The 11,663-nt window shown below is 41.5% G+C and overlaps 2 long non-coding RNA genes across 2 annotated transcripts in view; both read right to left on the bottom strand.

The window, feature by feature from the left end:
* LOC118532186 (uncharacterized) overlaps positions 1–11,663 on the bottom strand; it is a 107,734-nt gene that overhangs the window by 66,585 nt on the left and 29,486 nt on the right. The gene's annotated exons all lie outside the window — the stretch shown is intronic.
* LOC144378816 (uncharacterized) overlaps positions 1–11,663 on the bottom strand; it is a 38,879-nt gene that overhangs the window by 25,972 nt on the left and 1,244 nt on the right. The window contains exon 2 of the long non-coding RNA XR_013442912.1: positions 10,574–10,726. This is a non-coding gene — a long non-coding RNA (uncharacterized LOC144378816). The remainder of the gene's footprint in view (positions 1–10,573; positions 10,727–11,663) is intronic.

Below are 11,663 nucleotides of genomic sequence, written 5' to 3'. Positions count from 1 at the left end.
TCTATTCTTCTGTAACTCTGGATGGCACATGCATAGGGAGCAGTCCTGAGCCCTTAATATCGCCTTGTCAATGCCTCCAGGATGGAGCCCAAATTCCTTAGCCTTGCATTCAAGGCTCTTAACTATTTGGTCATAACTAAGCTGTCCTGTCTTATTTCCATAGTTCTCATTGAGTTGCTTTTATGTTTACACAGAGCCTAAATTAATTTCATATATAACTCCTCTTTGTTAAAATCTGTAGCTTTAGATCTACCCTAACTAAACATCTCAGGCTTCTCTCCAGAAGCAAATGAGCTTAAAGATTCTCCTGTTTCCTCTGAAATGCCTTCTATTCCTCTCCATCACCACCACCAATATACACCTACCCACCTCAGTACAAGTAGAGTGCAGATTCAGAGATCCGACAGGCTAAGTGAGATAGATAAAAGATGAGAGATCAGGGCAGGCCCAAAGAGAAGTATGAAAAAACAAACAAATCCTATTTCTTGATACCATTCAATAGACTCTTTTCAGCCTCTTTTGTCACTTTCTGTCCCTTGTCTTTTTAAAATCTGACTCCTTGTAATTTGTAAATTTATATTAAAATGTAAAATCGGTATACTCTTTGACCCAGCAACTTCACTTCTAGAACTCTATCCTATTAAAACATGGATATAAAAACAAAAACCAAGTATAAATGGGAATGTACCATTTAGAAGTCATACGGTTGCAAGGAATAGAATATCCAACTCATTTGGTCTTTAAAAATGCACCAGTGGAAGCTTAGAAATGGGGAAGGCTTCGAGGTTGTTTTGATTCAGCAATGCAAAAATGTCAAGGACCCAACTTATTCTGGGCTCTGCCCTGTGCATTTCTGTCATTTCCTGTCGTTACTGTCAGTTTATCCTAGGGATAAAGCCTTGTGATCAAAATGGCCCTCGGGGCCCGATTCTCCCTCTTCTGTATCCAGGGAGAGAAACAAACAAAGTTGCTCCCAGTAGATCTAGAAAGCTTCTTTCCCAGATGCCCCTGGCAGACATCATACTGTGTGTCTTTAGCTGAATTTGGTCACTTGCACAACCCTGAGACAACAATCAAATGGGATTATGCTGATTAATTTACAATGAAGCGACATGGTGTAGCGTCAGAGCAAGGGGTGGACTTTTCATTCTGCAAGAAATCTGGCCTACTTGGTATATGTTTGGTTAACTGAGTAGTTATAAGGGTAGTCACCAAGAGAAGGAGGAGTGGATGTTAAGGAGGCAGCCACAGTCTCTACTAGAGTAATCTAGGGTGCTTATCGATATATTATCTATGAAATCCTGAAAATCCAGAAACAACTCAAATATCCATTTAATAGATGATTGATTAAATAAACCTGACGTGTCCCTCAGTGGAAACAATGGAACTCTTCTATTCATATATTCAACCACTTACTCAATGAATACTTACTGAAGACCTACAATGTGCCGACCCTGTTTTATGCACTGAAGATACAGCAGAACAAAACAGTCAAAACCCTACCCTCACGGTATATATATTTTCACTTGGTAAATAGAAAACAAATAAATAGAGACTGTGGAATGTAATGCTGATCCATGCAAATGCTGCAGGAAAAGCAAACTGGATAAAGGTGTGGGTGACTGTTTCATTGTTTGCGTATAATAGCCAGTGCTCCATGCAATATGTGCCCTCCTTAATACCCATCACCGGGCTAACCCATGGGACACTACATCAAAAATAATGATGTACTGTACAGTGACTAACATAACATAATTTAAAAAAAGGGGGTAGGTGAGTGGAAAGCATAGACCTGCTTCTAAAGTACAGTGGACCTTTGAACAATGTGATGGTTGGGGCACTAACAGCCTGCAGAGTCAAAAATTCTTGTATAACTTATGACTCCCCCAAAACTTAACTACTAGTAGCCTACTGTTGGCCAGGAGCCTTACTGATAATGTAAACAGTTTATTAACACGTATTTGGTATGTTATATGTACTACACACTATATTCTTACCATAAAGTAAAGTAGAGATAAAATGTTATTAAGAAAATCATAAAGAGGGGTGCCTGCATGGCTCAGTTGGTTGAGCGTCTGCCTTCAGCTCAGGTCATAATCCGAGGGTACTGCGATGGAGTTCCACATCGGGCTCCCTGCTCAGCAGGGAGCTTGCTTCTCCCTCCCCCACTGCTGCTCCCCCTGCTTGTACTCTCTCTCTGTCAAATGAATAAATAAAATCTTAAAAAAAAAAAAAAAGAAAATCATAAGGAAGAGAAAATACATTTGCAGTTCTGTACTGTAAGAAATCCACATATAAGTGAACCCATGCAGTTCAAACTCACGTTGTTCAAAGGTCAACTGTATAATCAGAGAAACACATAAAAAGACCTATGAAAACAGGGGCTCCCAGGTGGCTCAGTTGGTTAAGTGGCCAACTTGATTTTGGCTCAGGTCATGATCTCAGGGTCCTGGGATCGAGCCCTGTGTTAGGCTTAGTGGGGAGTCTACTTGAGGATTCTCTCTCCCCTTCTCCCTCTGCCCCTCCCCCCTCTCATGCTCTCTCTCTCTCACTCTAAAATAAATAGATCTTTTTTTTAAAAAGACCTATGAAAACATACTACAATTTAAAATAAAAAGCCACTTTGTAGAGTCAGAAGAGATATCTCTCAACAACATATATTTACTATACATAAATACCTAATTCATAATTCAGTAAGATCCAGGAAGACCTGGTATCTTTGGGGCAAAAATAAGGAAATATATAAAGAGGTAACAATCTGAAATTAGGAACAACTGCCTAGAGACAAACATGGTTTTTTCTTGCTATGTCTAATCATAGTAACAGTTGAGTTTACTTATCACTTGCTCTTGAAAACTCTAAGATGACTCTCAAATGTCAACCTCATGGTTATGACCTTTCATAGCTATGTAAAGTAAAGCGATATCTGCACATAGAAGTTTAGCTCTTTGTGTAAAAAATATTTTCATATAGGATAGATAGCTCTTTGTATAAATATTTTTTCTCAAATAGGATAGATAGGCTTGGTGGAAGTTAACTTAATATTGGTACACACCATAATCCACTTGTTAGTTTTTCCATTAACAAGCAAAGAATTTCAGTATATGCTCGAGATGAATTCATCTGAGGAAATTTGCTTTAATAAGACAGATAGAAGCCTCTCAGACCCTAGAAATTTTATTTAATTCATTATTTAAATGGGAACTATTCTCATCATTCATCTTTTATAGCAACTGATTTTGGTATTGAAGTAAAATTTTCGAAGTCCTTTATTTATTTATTTTTTAAAGATTTCATTTATGTATGGATGCATGTATTTATTTATTTATTTGACAGAGAGAGAGAGAGAGAGCACAAGCAGGCAGAGCAGCCGGGAGAGGGAGAGGGAGAAGCAACTCCCAACTGAGCAGAGAGCCTGACGTGGGGCTCGATATCAGGTCCCTGGGATCATGACCTGAGCTGAAGGCAGACGCTTAACCAACTGAGGACCAAGAGCCCCAAATTTTCAAAGGCCTTTAAAAAAATAAAGATATTTACTTACAATCTTAGTATTATTTTAGTTGTATTTTTAAAAGTCAATTAAGAAGTTCTGTCTCATTGAATGGATACAAATACAAAAGTCTTTATTCAGTCTTAGAGATACTCATGCATTCTGAGTAGCTCAGTCTTATCATCGTCTATTTGTACTCCATCTCGGCCATGGGCTTTGCCTAACTATAGTCTTACCATATGATCCAACAATTGAGATGAAAATTTATCTCTACACACAAAGCTGCATACGGATGTTTATACCAACTTTATTTGTAAATGTCAAAACTTGGAAGCAACTGAGATGTTCGTCCACAGGTGTATTGATAAATAAACTGTGGGACATCCAGCCAATGGAATATGATGCAGTGCTAAGAAGAAATGATCTATCAGGCAACAAAAAAACATGGAGGAAACTTAAGTGCATATCACTAAGGGACAGAAGCAAACAGAAAAGGTTACATATTATATGATTCCAAAGATAGGACATTTTAGAAAAGGCAAAACCATGGCATCAATAAAAAGACCAGTAGTTTCCAAGGGCCAGAAGTCGGGGAAGGGGTGAATAGGCAGAGCCCAGAGGACTTTTAGGGCAGTGAAAATACTCTATATGATACTCTAATGATACCTGTCATTCATTATACATTTGTCCAAACCTACGGACTATACAACAGCAAGAAGAGTGAACCTACGGTAAACTATGGACTTTGAGGGGTAATAGTGTGTCAGTGGAGGCTCATCCATTGTAACAAATGGACCATTCTGGTGGGGATGCTGCTGATGGGGGAGGCTATGCACTGGGGAGGGCACAGGGTATATGGGAAACCTCTGTACCTTCCTCTCAATTTTGTTGTGAACCGAAAACTGCTTGCACTTAAAAAAAAGTCAAAAAAATTATTAACTTGAGGGAAAATTATAGAGAATGGACAGAGCAAAAAGCATTGCAATGCTGGATGTGCTAATAGTGGACAACGCTAAATGGAGTTATAATTAGTGAGTTTTTATTGTTGTTTCATATTTCTATTGTTTCTTTCCCCATATTGTTCTCAATAAACATGTAATAGATTTTACAGAGCAGAAATATTGTTTGTTTTTGGTGAAATCCCCAGGCTGTTTACTTCACAAAACTTAGGAGCAGCCCTTACCACCTTAAAAAGACTCTTCACCCACATTCATGCCCGAGAAGGAAGCCAGCTGAGAATGAGTGCAGATAGGGCAGGCTGGGATTACTGGCCAGCTCCACCCTCATCCTCCCACATCTGTTCAGAGTCTCACATTTGTCACTGGGTATCACAAGTGAAACATATTTACAACGAAAGGGGATATTAATTTATTTTGGTGGAGAGAGCTGTATTAAACTGGGGACACCCGGTGCTCCAGATGCCCATGGTGTTCAGTAATCTCCAATCCCTGACTTTAGGAGCGGTATGCCCCAGGACAGTGCTGAGCCACAATACACAATTCTGTGAACCAGAGACATATTGAAGGTTTATTCCTTCTTAGTATTCAGGATTCATTCCTCATTGCTGCAGAGGTGAAAAATATAATCATCATCATCATCATTACCATCATCATCACAACAAGTACTTATTAAGCTTTTTCAATGTGTCACACCATTCTTATATGCTTTTAAGTAATATTCAATCCTCACAACTATCCTATGAAATAGGTACTAATATTCCTCCCTACATGAAGCTTAAGACGTCAACTGTTTTTTTCAGGATAGATAGCTAGTTAAGTCTTGCAGTCAGAAATCAAATCCTAGAAGCTGGACTCCAGAGTCCAAGCTCTTCACCACTATGTAGGACTTTGCAACAATTTTCAGACATAGGGGAAGAAAGGCATCCCCAGGACCCTGGAAATTATGAAGATACTAAAGTCACAGGTATTTCATTTAATAAGCATTTACATAGCATTTCCTATTTGGCATTAGAACTCACTGTCATAAGAACTTTAGAATTAGAAAATCTGAACAGATCAGTGAGGAGTACAGATTGACTCAGTAATCAAAACCCCCCAACACAGAAGACCCCAGGGCCAGACAACCTCACTGGCAATTTCTACCAAACGTCTAAAGAGGAATTAACACCCATCCCTCTCAGACTCTTCCAAAAAACTGAAGAGGAGGGAATACTTCCGAACTCCTTGTATGAAGCCAACGTGAGCCTGATACCAAAGCCAGAGAAGGAAGGACACTACATGAAAATTTAGACCAATATCCCTGATGGAACCCACTATTTGTTTCATATCTCTGCAGTGGGTGGGCAGTCAAGAAGTTGTCATGTAAGGCTAACTTATAAACAGGAGTGTAGTGCACTGAAGAGTAATAAAAGTCAAAGAAAAAACTGAACAAGTAAGAAGACTGATTTTATTCGGACTATTGCAGGAAGAGCACCCCAGATCCAAAGATCAGAGTGTCTCAGCAGGATGGTTTTGCCTTAAGACTTCTATAGGGAGAAAGAAACAAGTTACAGGTGGGGAGATTTGTCGTTGAGAAAACCAATTGTTTTGAAGTCAGGGGACTTCTCAGTCAGCTGAACAAAAAGGGTTTTCTCTGTGTCTAGCCAGTTTCAGGGGAAAAAAGAATTCTAAGCTTAGCTAATCATTCATGAGACAAAGAATGGGGAGTTGGGAGGCTGTGTTCTGGCTACCTCAGCAAGGTGCAAGTAAAAGGGGAAAGGTCTGTGTTTGTTCTTGTCACAGGTAAACAAGGAAGTCATCCCCAGTTATATGGGAGCCATGAGAAAGAGTGGACAAAGTCTCTAGCAACTCCTGTATGAAAGTGTAATTCTTTGTGGTAAGCCATTTCCTTGAACACAAAATTCCAAGGATTTTTAACAGTCACTGTTTTCTGGAAGCACAAGGCTCAGATAAAGTTCAACAAGGCAGAGGAAATCCAGAGATTCAGTCTGAGTCCTGACTTTTCCAATAACTTCCATGAGGACCACAGCTTCCTCATCATGAAAATGGGGGGCAGGGGATGATTTATTAAATGTATTTCATATCTCAATGTTTGGTGAGTCTCTGAGAATGCAGAGGGACCCTTTAGAAGAAGGGAGATGGCAAATGAGGGTGGGGGGGAACACAGTCACAAAGGGAGGAGGGGACAACAAAGAAAGGCCATGTCACAGAGAGGGAGGAAAAATGTCAGCAGATACATCAGGACTCCTGAGACATTTGGGATCAGAGAAGAGACATCAGGTGCTTGAACTGGTCTGCTCCTTCCTTTTCCACCCCACATCAGAGACAGCACCCAGCTGGGCCTTCTATAAATGGGTTTTGAGCAGCCCTAGTCTCAAGACTGCTATAAGATCCTTGCTTCTCCCTGTAAGCCCCAGTTAAAGCTTCTGTCCAGCTGTCCTGGCCAAGGGCACTTGGACTAAAGACTGGGACTGTTTACAGCTTGATCCAACTAGTGTGCTCCTGGCAAGATTGCTGGCTGCCATGAAGCCCTGTCTCATCTTAACTCTCCTGAGCATAGCTGGTGAGCAGCTGGCCTTGGCCTCCTGGAGAGGGATAGGGTGGTGCAGGGGAGGGTGGGGTGGTCAGAAGGGGAAGCAGGCAGCCACAACTGAAGAGACAGGAAGGGGTGGGTATTTCCTTCAATTCACTGTTGAAGGAAACAAAGGGAACCACTCCCTCTGCTGACTTATCCCATCAGGGTACTCTCACAGTCCCTCTGAGGCCTGTGGGCATGGTGGGATAAGTCACTGTAGTGCTCTACTCTCTCCTGAGACTTGAGTGTGTGATTCTTTAGACTGCCACTTTTCCTGCCCAGCCATGTTGCCCTCTGTCTGGGCAGGTGGACCCAGAGGAGTAGGTAGGGAAGGCAGGTAGGCTGTGTGCACTAGAAGCCTCCGGCCCTGCCCCAAGCCTTTCCATCCCTCTCACTGCCAAAGTCAGGTGGTATGTAATTATGACTTCCATGCTTAGTTGGCAAAATTAATTAAAAATGTTTTGAAAAAAAATAATGGTTTGAAAGGAATAATTCCCTATCCATCCCCCCCCCCCCATTTTTGTAATATACCACACTGCCAATCAGGGTTTCTGATCAGCTCATGACTTAGTTACACAGAATTTTAATATATTTCCATCTCAAGCAAAGACATGTGTCAATGTCCCTAACGTATATACCATTGGTGACATGTTCCCTCGGATTTTTAAAAAGATGTTTAAAATAATTTGAAGTCCCTGGTATTATCTTTAAAAACTTAGGTCAGAAAAAACTACCCTAGCCAACTATTGCCTCTCATCCTGTTTGACTCTCTTTCCACCTGTGACCCCATCAATTCTTTAGGAGTTGTTCTGGCCAGAGATTCTAAAGATGATGACCTGAACTTACCAGAAGATTTTACTATTCCTTACATGGTCTATCTGCAGTCCAGTTCAGAACCCTGTGTGGGATCTCTCATTCACCCTGAATGGGTACTAACGGCTGCCCACTGCCCCTTACCGTAAGTATCCCTTTGTTCCTCGGAGCTGGGACGGATCTGTTTAAACAAAAGCAGGTCTGGTGGGGCATCCCAGCAAGTCTTAATTACATCCTAAGGGAACTAGAAGACCAGGGAAGAGAGAGGATCTCCTTCCCAATAGGGAAAATAATACCAATTTGGGCGGTTTAAGAGGAAATCAATAGGAAGGTGTCAGGAGACTTTCATGGAGAAGAAATAATATTCATTCATTCAACATATTATTGAGCATTTACTATGTGCTAGGAACTGTTTAATGCACTGAAAAAAGAGCAAGGGAACAAGATGGAAATAAATTTTCTCTCCTGAACCTTACATTCTGGTAGAGGACATAAGCCAAAACAAATAAACACCCAAAAATAAAACACCAAAAGAGTGGCAAGCTGTAACATACAGGAATGAAACCAGAGATCTGCTTTAGTTAGGGTGGTCATGTCAGGCCGCTCTCAAGAGATGAGACCAACAGGAAGAGGAGGAGGCAGCTGAAGGCATAAAGCCTGGGGAACATTCCAGGCAGAGGGGACAGGGTACATAGAGTCCTTGAAGTAGTGAAGGTATTAGGCCAAGTCGAAGACCAGTGTGGACTGTAGTGAATAGGGGAATGCCCACAGGGTGAGGGGAAGAGTCAGGCAGAAGCCATAGGATGCAGGGATCAGGAGAAGGACAAGGGAACACTGCACAAAATCCTGTTCTCCCTCATAAATCTGCATCCCTGCTGTGATTGCATGAGAATGTGCTGTGTGACTGGGACCTAGTCACAGTTTTAGGAGTCTACAAGGCTCATTTCAAACTCAGAGCTCTCAGCCACCTGGTCATTAAAGACAATTTATTCAAGCACAGATGGACCCCCTGCTCTGCACATGATAAGACATACAAAGGAAAGATAGTTCGTCCCCTCCAAGAATGGGAGTTGGAAAACTTGATGTTCTTTTCTCAGCCAGATCTAGTGCATGAACTGTTTTTGGTAGGAAATGGTGCTTGTATCTGTGGCATGACTGGACTCCTGGTGATGGAGTGGGTGTGTTTGAATGTGTCCAGGAAATACAATAGAAAATCATAATGGGAGTCCTGATAGGCTAAGAGCCTTGGGGATCAATGACAAAGAAGGCAGCACATTGTAAATATAGTGACGTGGGCTTGAAAGGAGCTAGGAGGGACCTAAGAATATCCAGAAATGAAGGGTATGATACACTTGCTCAAGCGCTGCTTGAGACAACGTGGTGTAGGCACATCTCTATTATCTGCTACCTCAGCAAGGTGCAAGTAAAAGGGGAAAGGTCTGTGTTTGTTCTGTTTAGATTTTCCAATTCTTAGTAACAATAATAAAACTAGACTGTACCAGCGTATTCTAGGTGGCAGATACATGTCAGATTTTATATATATACCAACCCTAGACCCTAATACAACAAACCCGTAAACTACTAGTACAATCTGTCAAACCAAAGCAGGTCACTTCAGTTCTCAGGTATGAGAGAGAAAATGAAGATGATTGGGGAGGTCACTTCTGACCTTTGTTGCCATTCTGACATTCTGTGACCTGCTCTTTCCCACCTCCCTGCTCTCTTTCTTCCAAAGTGTTAAAATCCGACTGGGAGTTTATCAACCCAGCGTCAGAAATAAGAAAGAGCAGATACGGAATTACTCACAGATTATCCCCGCCCCTGAGTTCAAGGCACAGTCACTGGAGAATGACCTGATGCTGATAAAACTCTCCAAGGCTGCTGTACTCAACTCCCATGTGGGGACCATAGCCATATCTATGGAGCCCTTAGCATTTAATGATTCCTGCTTTATCCCAACCTGGACTTGGAATGAGTACAAAAACCGTAAGTGTTTGACTCTGTGTTCTTCATCCTGAGGAGGTTTTGGAGCTGGGGAAAAAATATGGAGGGATATACTTGAAGGGAATGGCTGCCATGAGGTAATGTTCCTGAACCTACAGTGATTATTGCCAGGACCTTATCCTACCAAGATTGGAAGCCAAGGGATATCATCAGAGACTGATACAGAGCAGCCAATCTGACACCAATGAATGGACCAGGCAGCACCTCTCCTATCTCTAGAACATTCAAGACCAGAGTCCAGGGAACTGAATTCAGATAATGGTGGAGGAACTAAGAGTCCTCACTCTAAAAACAGTATCAAGGCATCCTGTGGGAGGCTGGCTACTATCTCATTGACAGCTGCTAAAAGTCCACCAAGTAATTCATCCAACGGCAGCGGGAAAAACAAAAACAGAACATATGGTCAGGTGACAGAGGACACTTCCCATCCCCTGCCACAGACAACCCAACCTATGTTGATGGTGATTCACTCAAGTGGACCCTGAGAGATGAGTGTAGCTGAGGGAGCTCTTTCCACCTGAGAGTGCAACTCTTACACCTACTGCTTCACCCGAGTTTCCCCTCAGAGGTGGACACCAGGGCAAGCACAGGGGGGTTGATTATGACATACTGTTGGTGTCTCTCTGGCCTGAATGACCTCTGAGAAAAATTGCCACAGACCCTGTTGCAGGCACGCATGCCTCCAGCCTCTGAGCTCTATTGGCATGGGCAGAGAACGTCTGGTCTACTTACTCTGAGCATGTTTTACCAAGGGCACTTCATGAAGAAAGTTGCTTTCTTACTCATTTGTTGGTCGCTGGTGGGTCTTTACTTCATGTGGCTGCTAATAAACCATCATACTCTCTTTAGGGATTGTCAAAGGATGCTGGGGCAACCACTCAATATCTGAAATGAAATGATAAAGCTAAATTTATTAATGATTATAATAAGGAAGAAAACACCTGAGCAGATACCAGTCTTACTGAGCAGAGCAGAGTACTGGGCCTAGATGGGGGTTGGGGGAAGCTTTTGGTACAGAGATTGGAAGACTTTCAGAGGCTTAAGGGGGTTGACATCTGTAGGGACATGGTTGTTGTTCATTGCTTGGCACTTTGAGGCATGTTTATTGCAGGGGGTCTGATAGGCTGACTTTAAAAAGTGACATTGATTGTCTTGATGAAGCTGTGTTCACTGAGGCAATTGTCATGACATTAATCAGGTTTAAACCCTGTACTGATGGCCACAGAACAATCCATGTGTCCCATAAAAACAATACAAAGTGGAAACTTTTATATTCTCAGGACTTGGCAACTTCATTTTTAATTCAGAAGCAACATTTCTGGGAATCTAAGTGAATATATTTTCTGAACAAATCAAAGTTTATGATTTTTATCCTTGACTTTCAAGTCTTATTCAAAGTAATTGCAAAAGTAATTTATTACATACTGTTTGAAAACAAAATAAAATCATACAAAGGTTTTGTCACATGGGTTCTGCATGTCAGAATCATAGTGGCAAACTAATTCTGTAAGCTCTTTGGTGCAAGGGTTTGGATATTTATTAGGAATTCATTATTTCAAGTGCTTAGTTACTTTCACCTCCTTATTCTACACATTTCAACTCCCATAAAAACTTAAAACTGAACATAATTCCCCTCTATCTTTTCTGACTTGACACTTTCTGTTTTAGGACATTAGGTTGGATACACTATCAGAAAAATCCTGCTCTGTAAGTAACACTTAGGGTTAGTTTGAACAATCTCTAATCGGTTTTTTGTTTCCTTCCTCCTTGTCACTCCCCACCAGAGATTAGAATTATATAATACCTTGGTTAGAATCCTTGC

Source organism: Halichoerus grypus, chromosome 12 (genome assembly GCF_964656455.1).
Source record: "Halichoerus grypus chromosome 12, mHalGry1.hap1.1, whole genome shotgun sequence".
Classification (NCBI taxonomy): Eukaryota; Metazoa; Chordata; class Mammalia; order Carnivora; family Phocidae; genus Halichoerus; species Halichoerus grypus.
The sequence above is the reverse complement of the archived record's forward strand: the minus strand, read 5'-3'. Positions and strand labels throughout refer to the sequence as shown.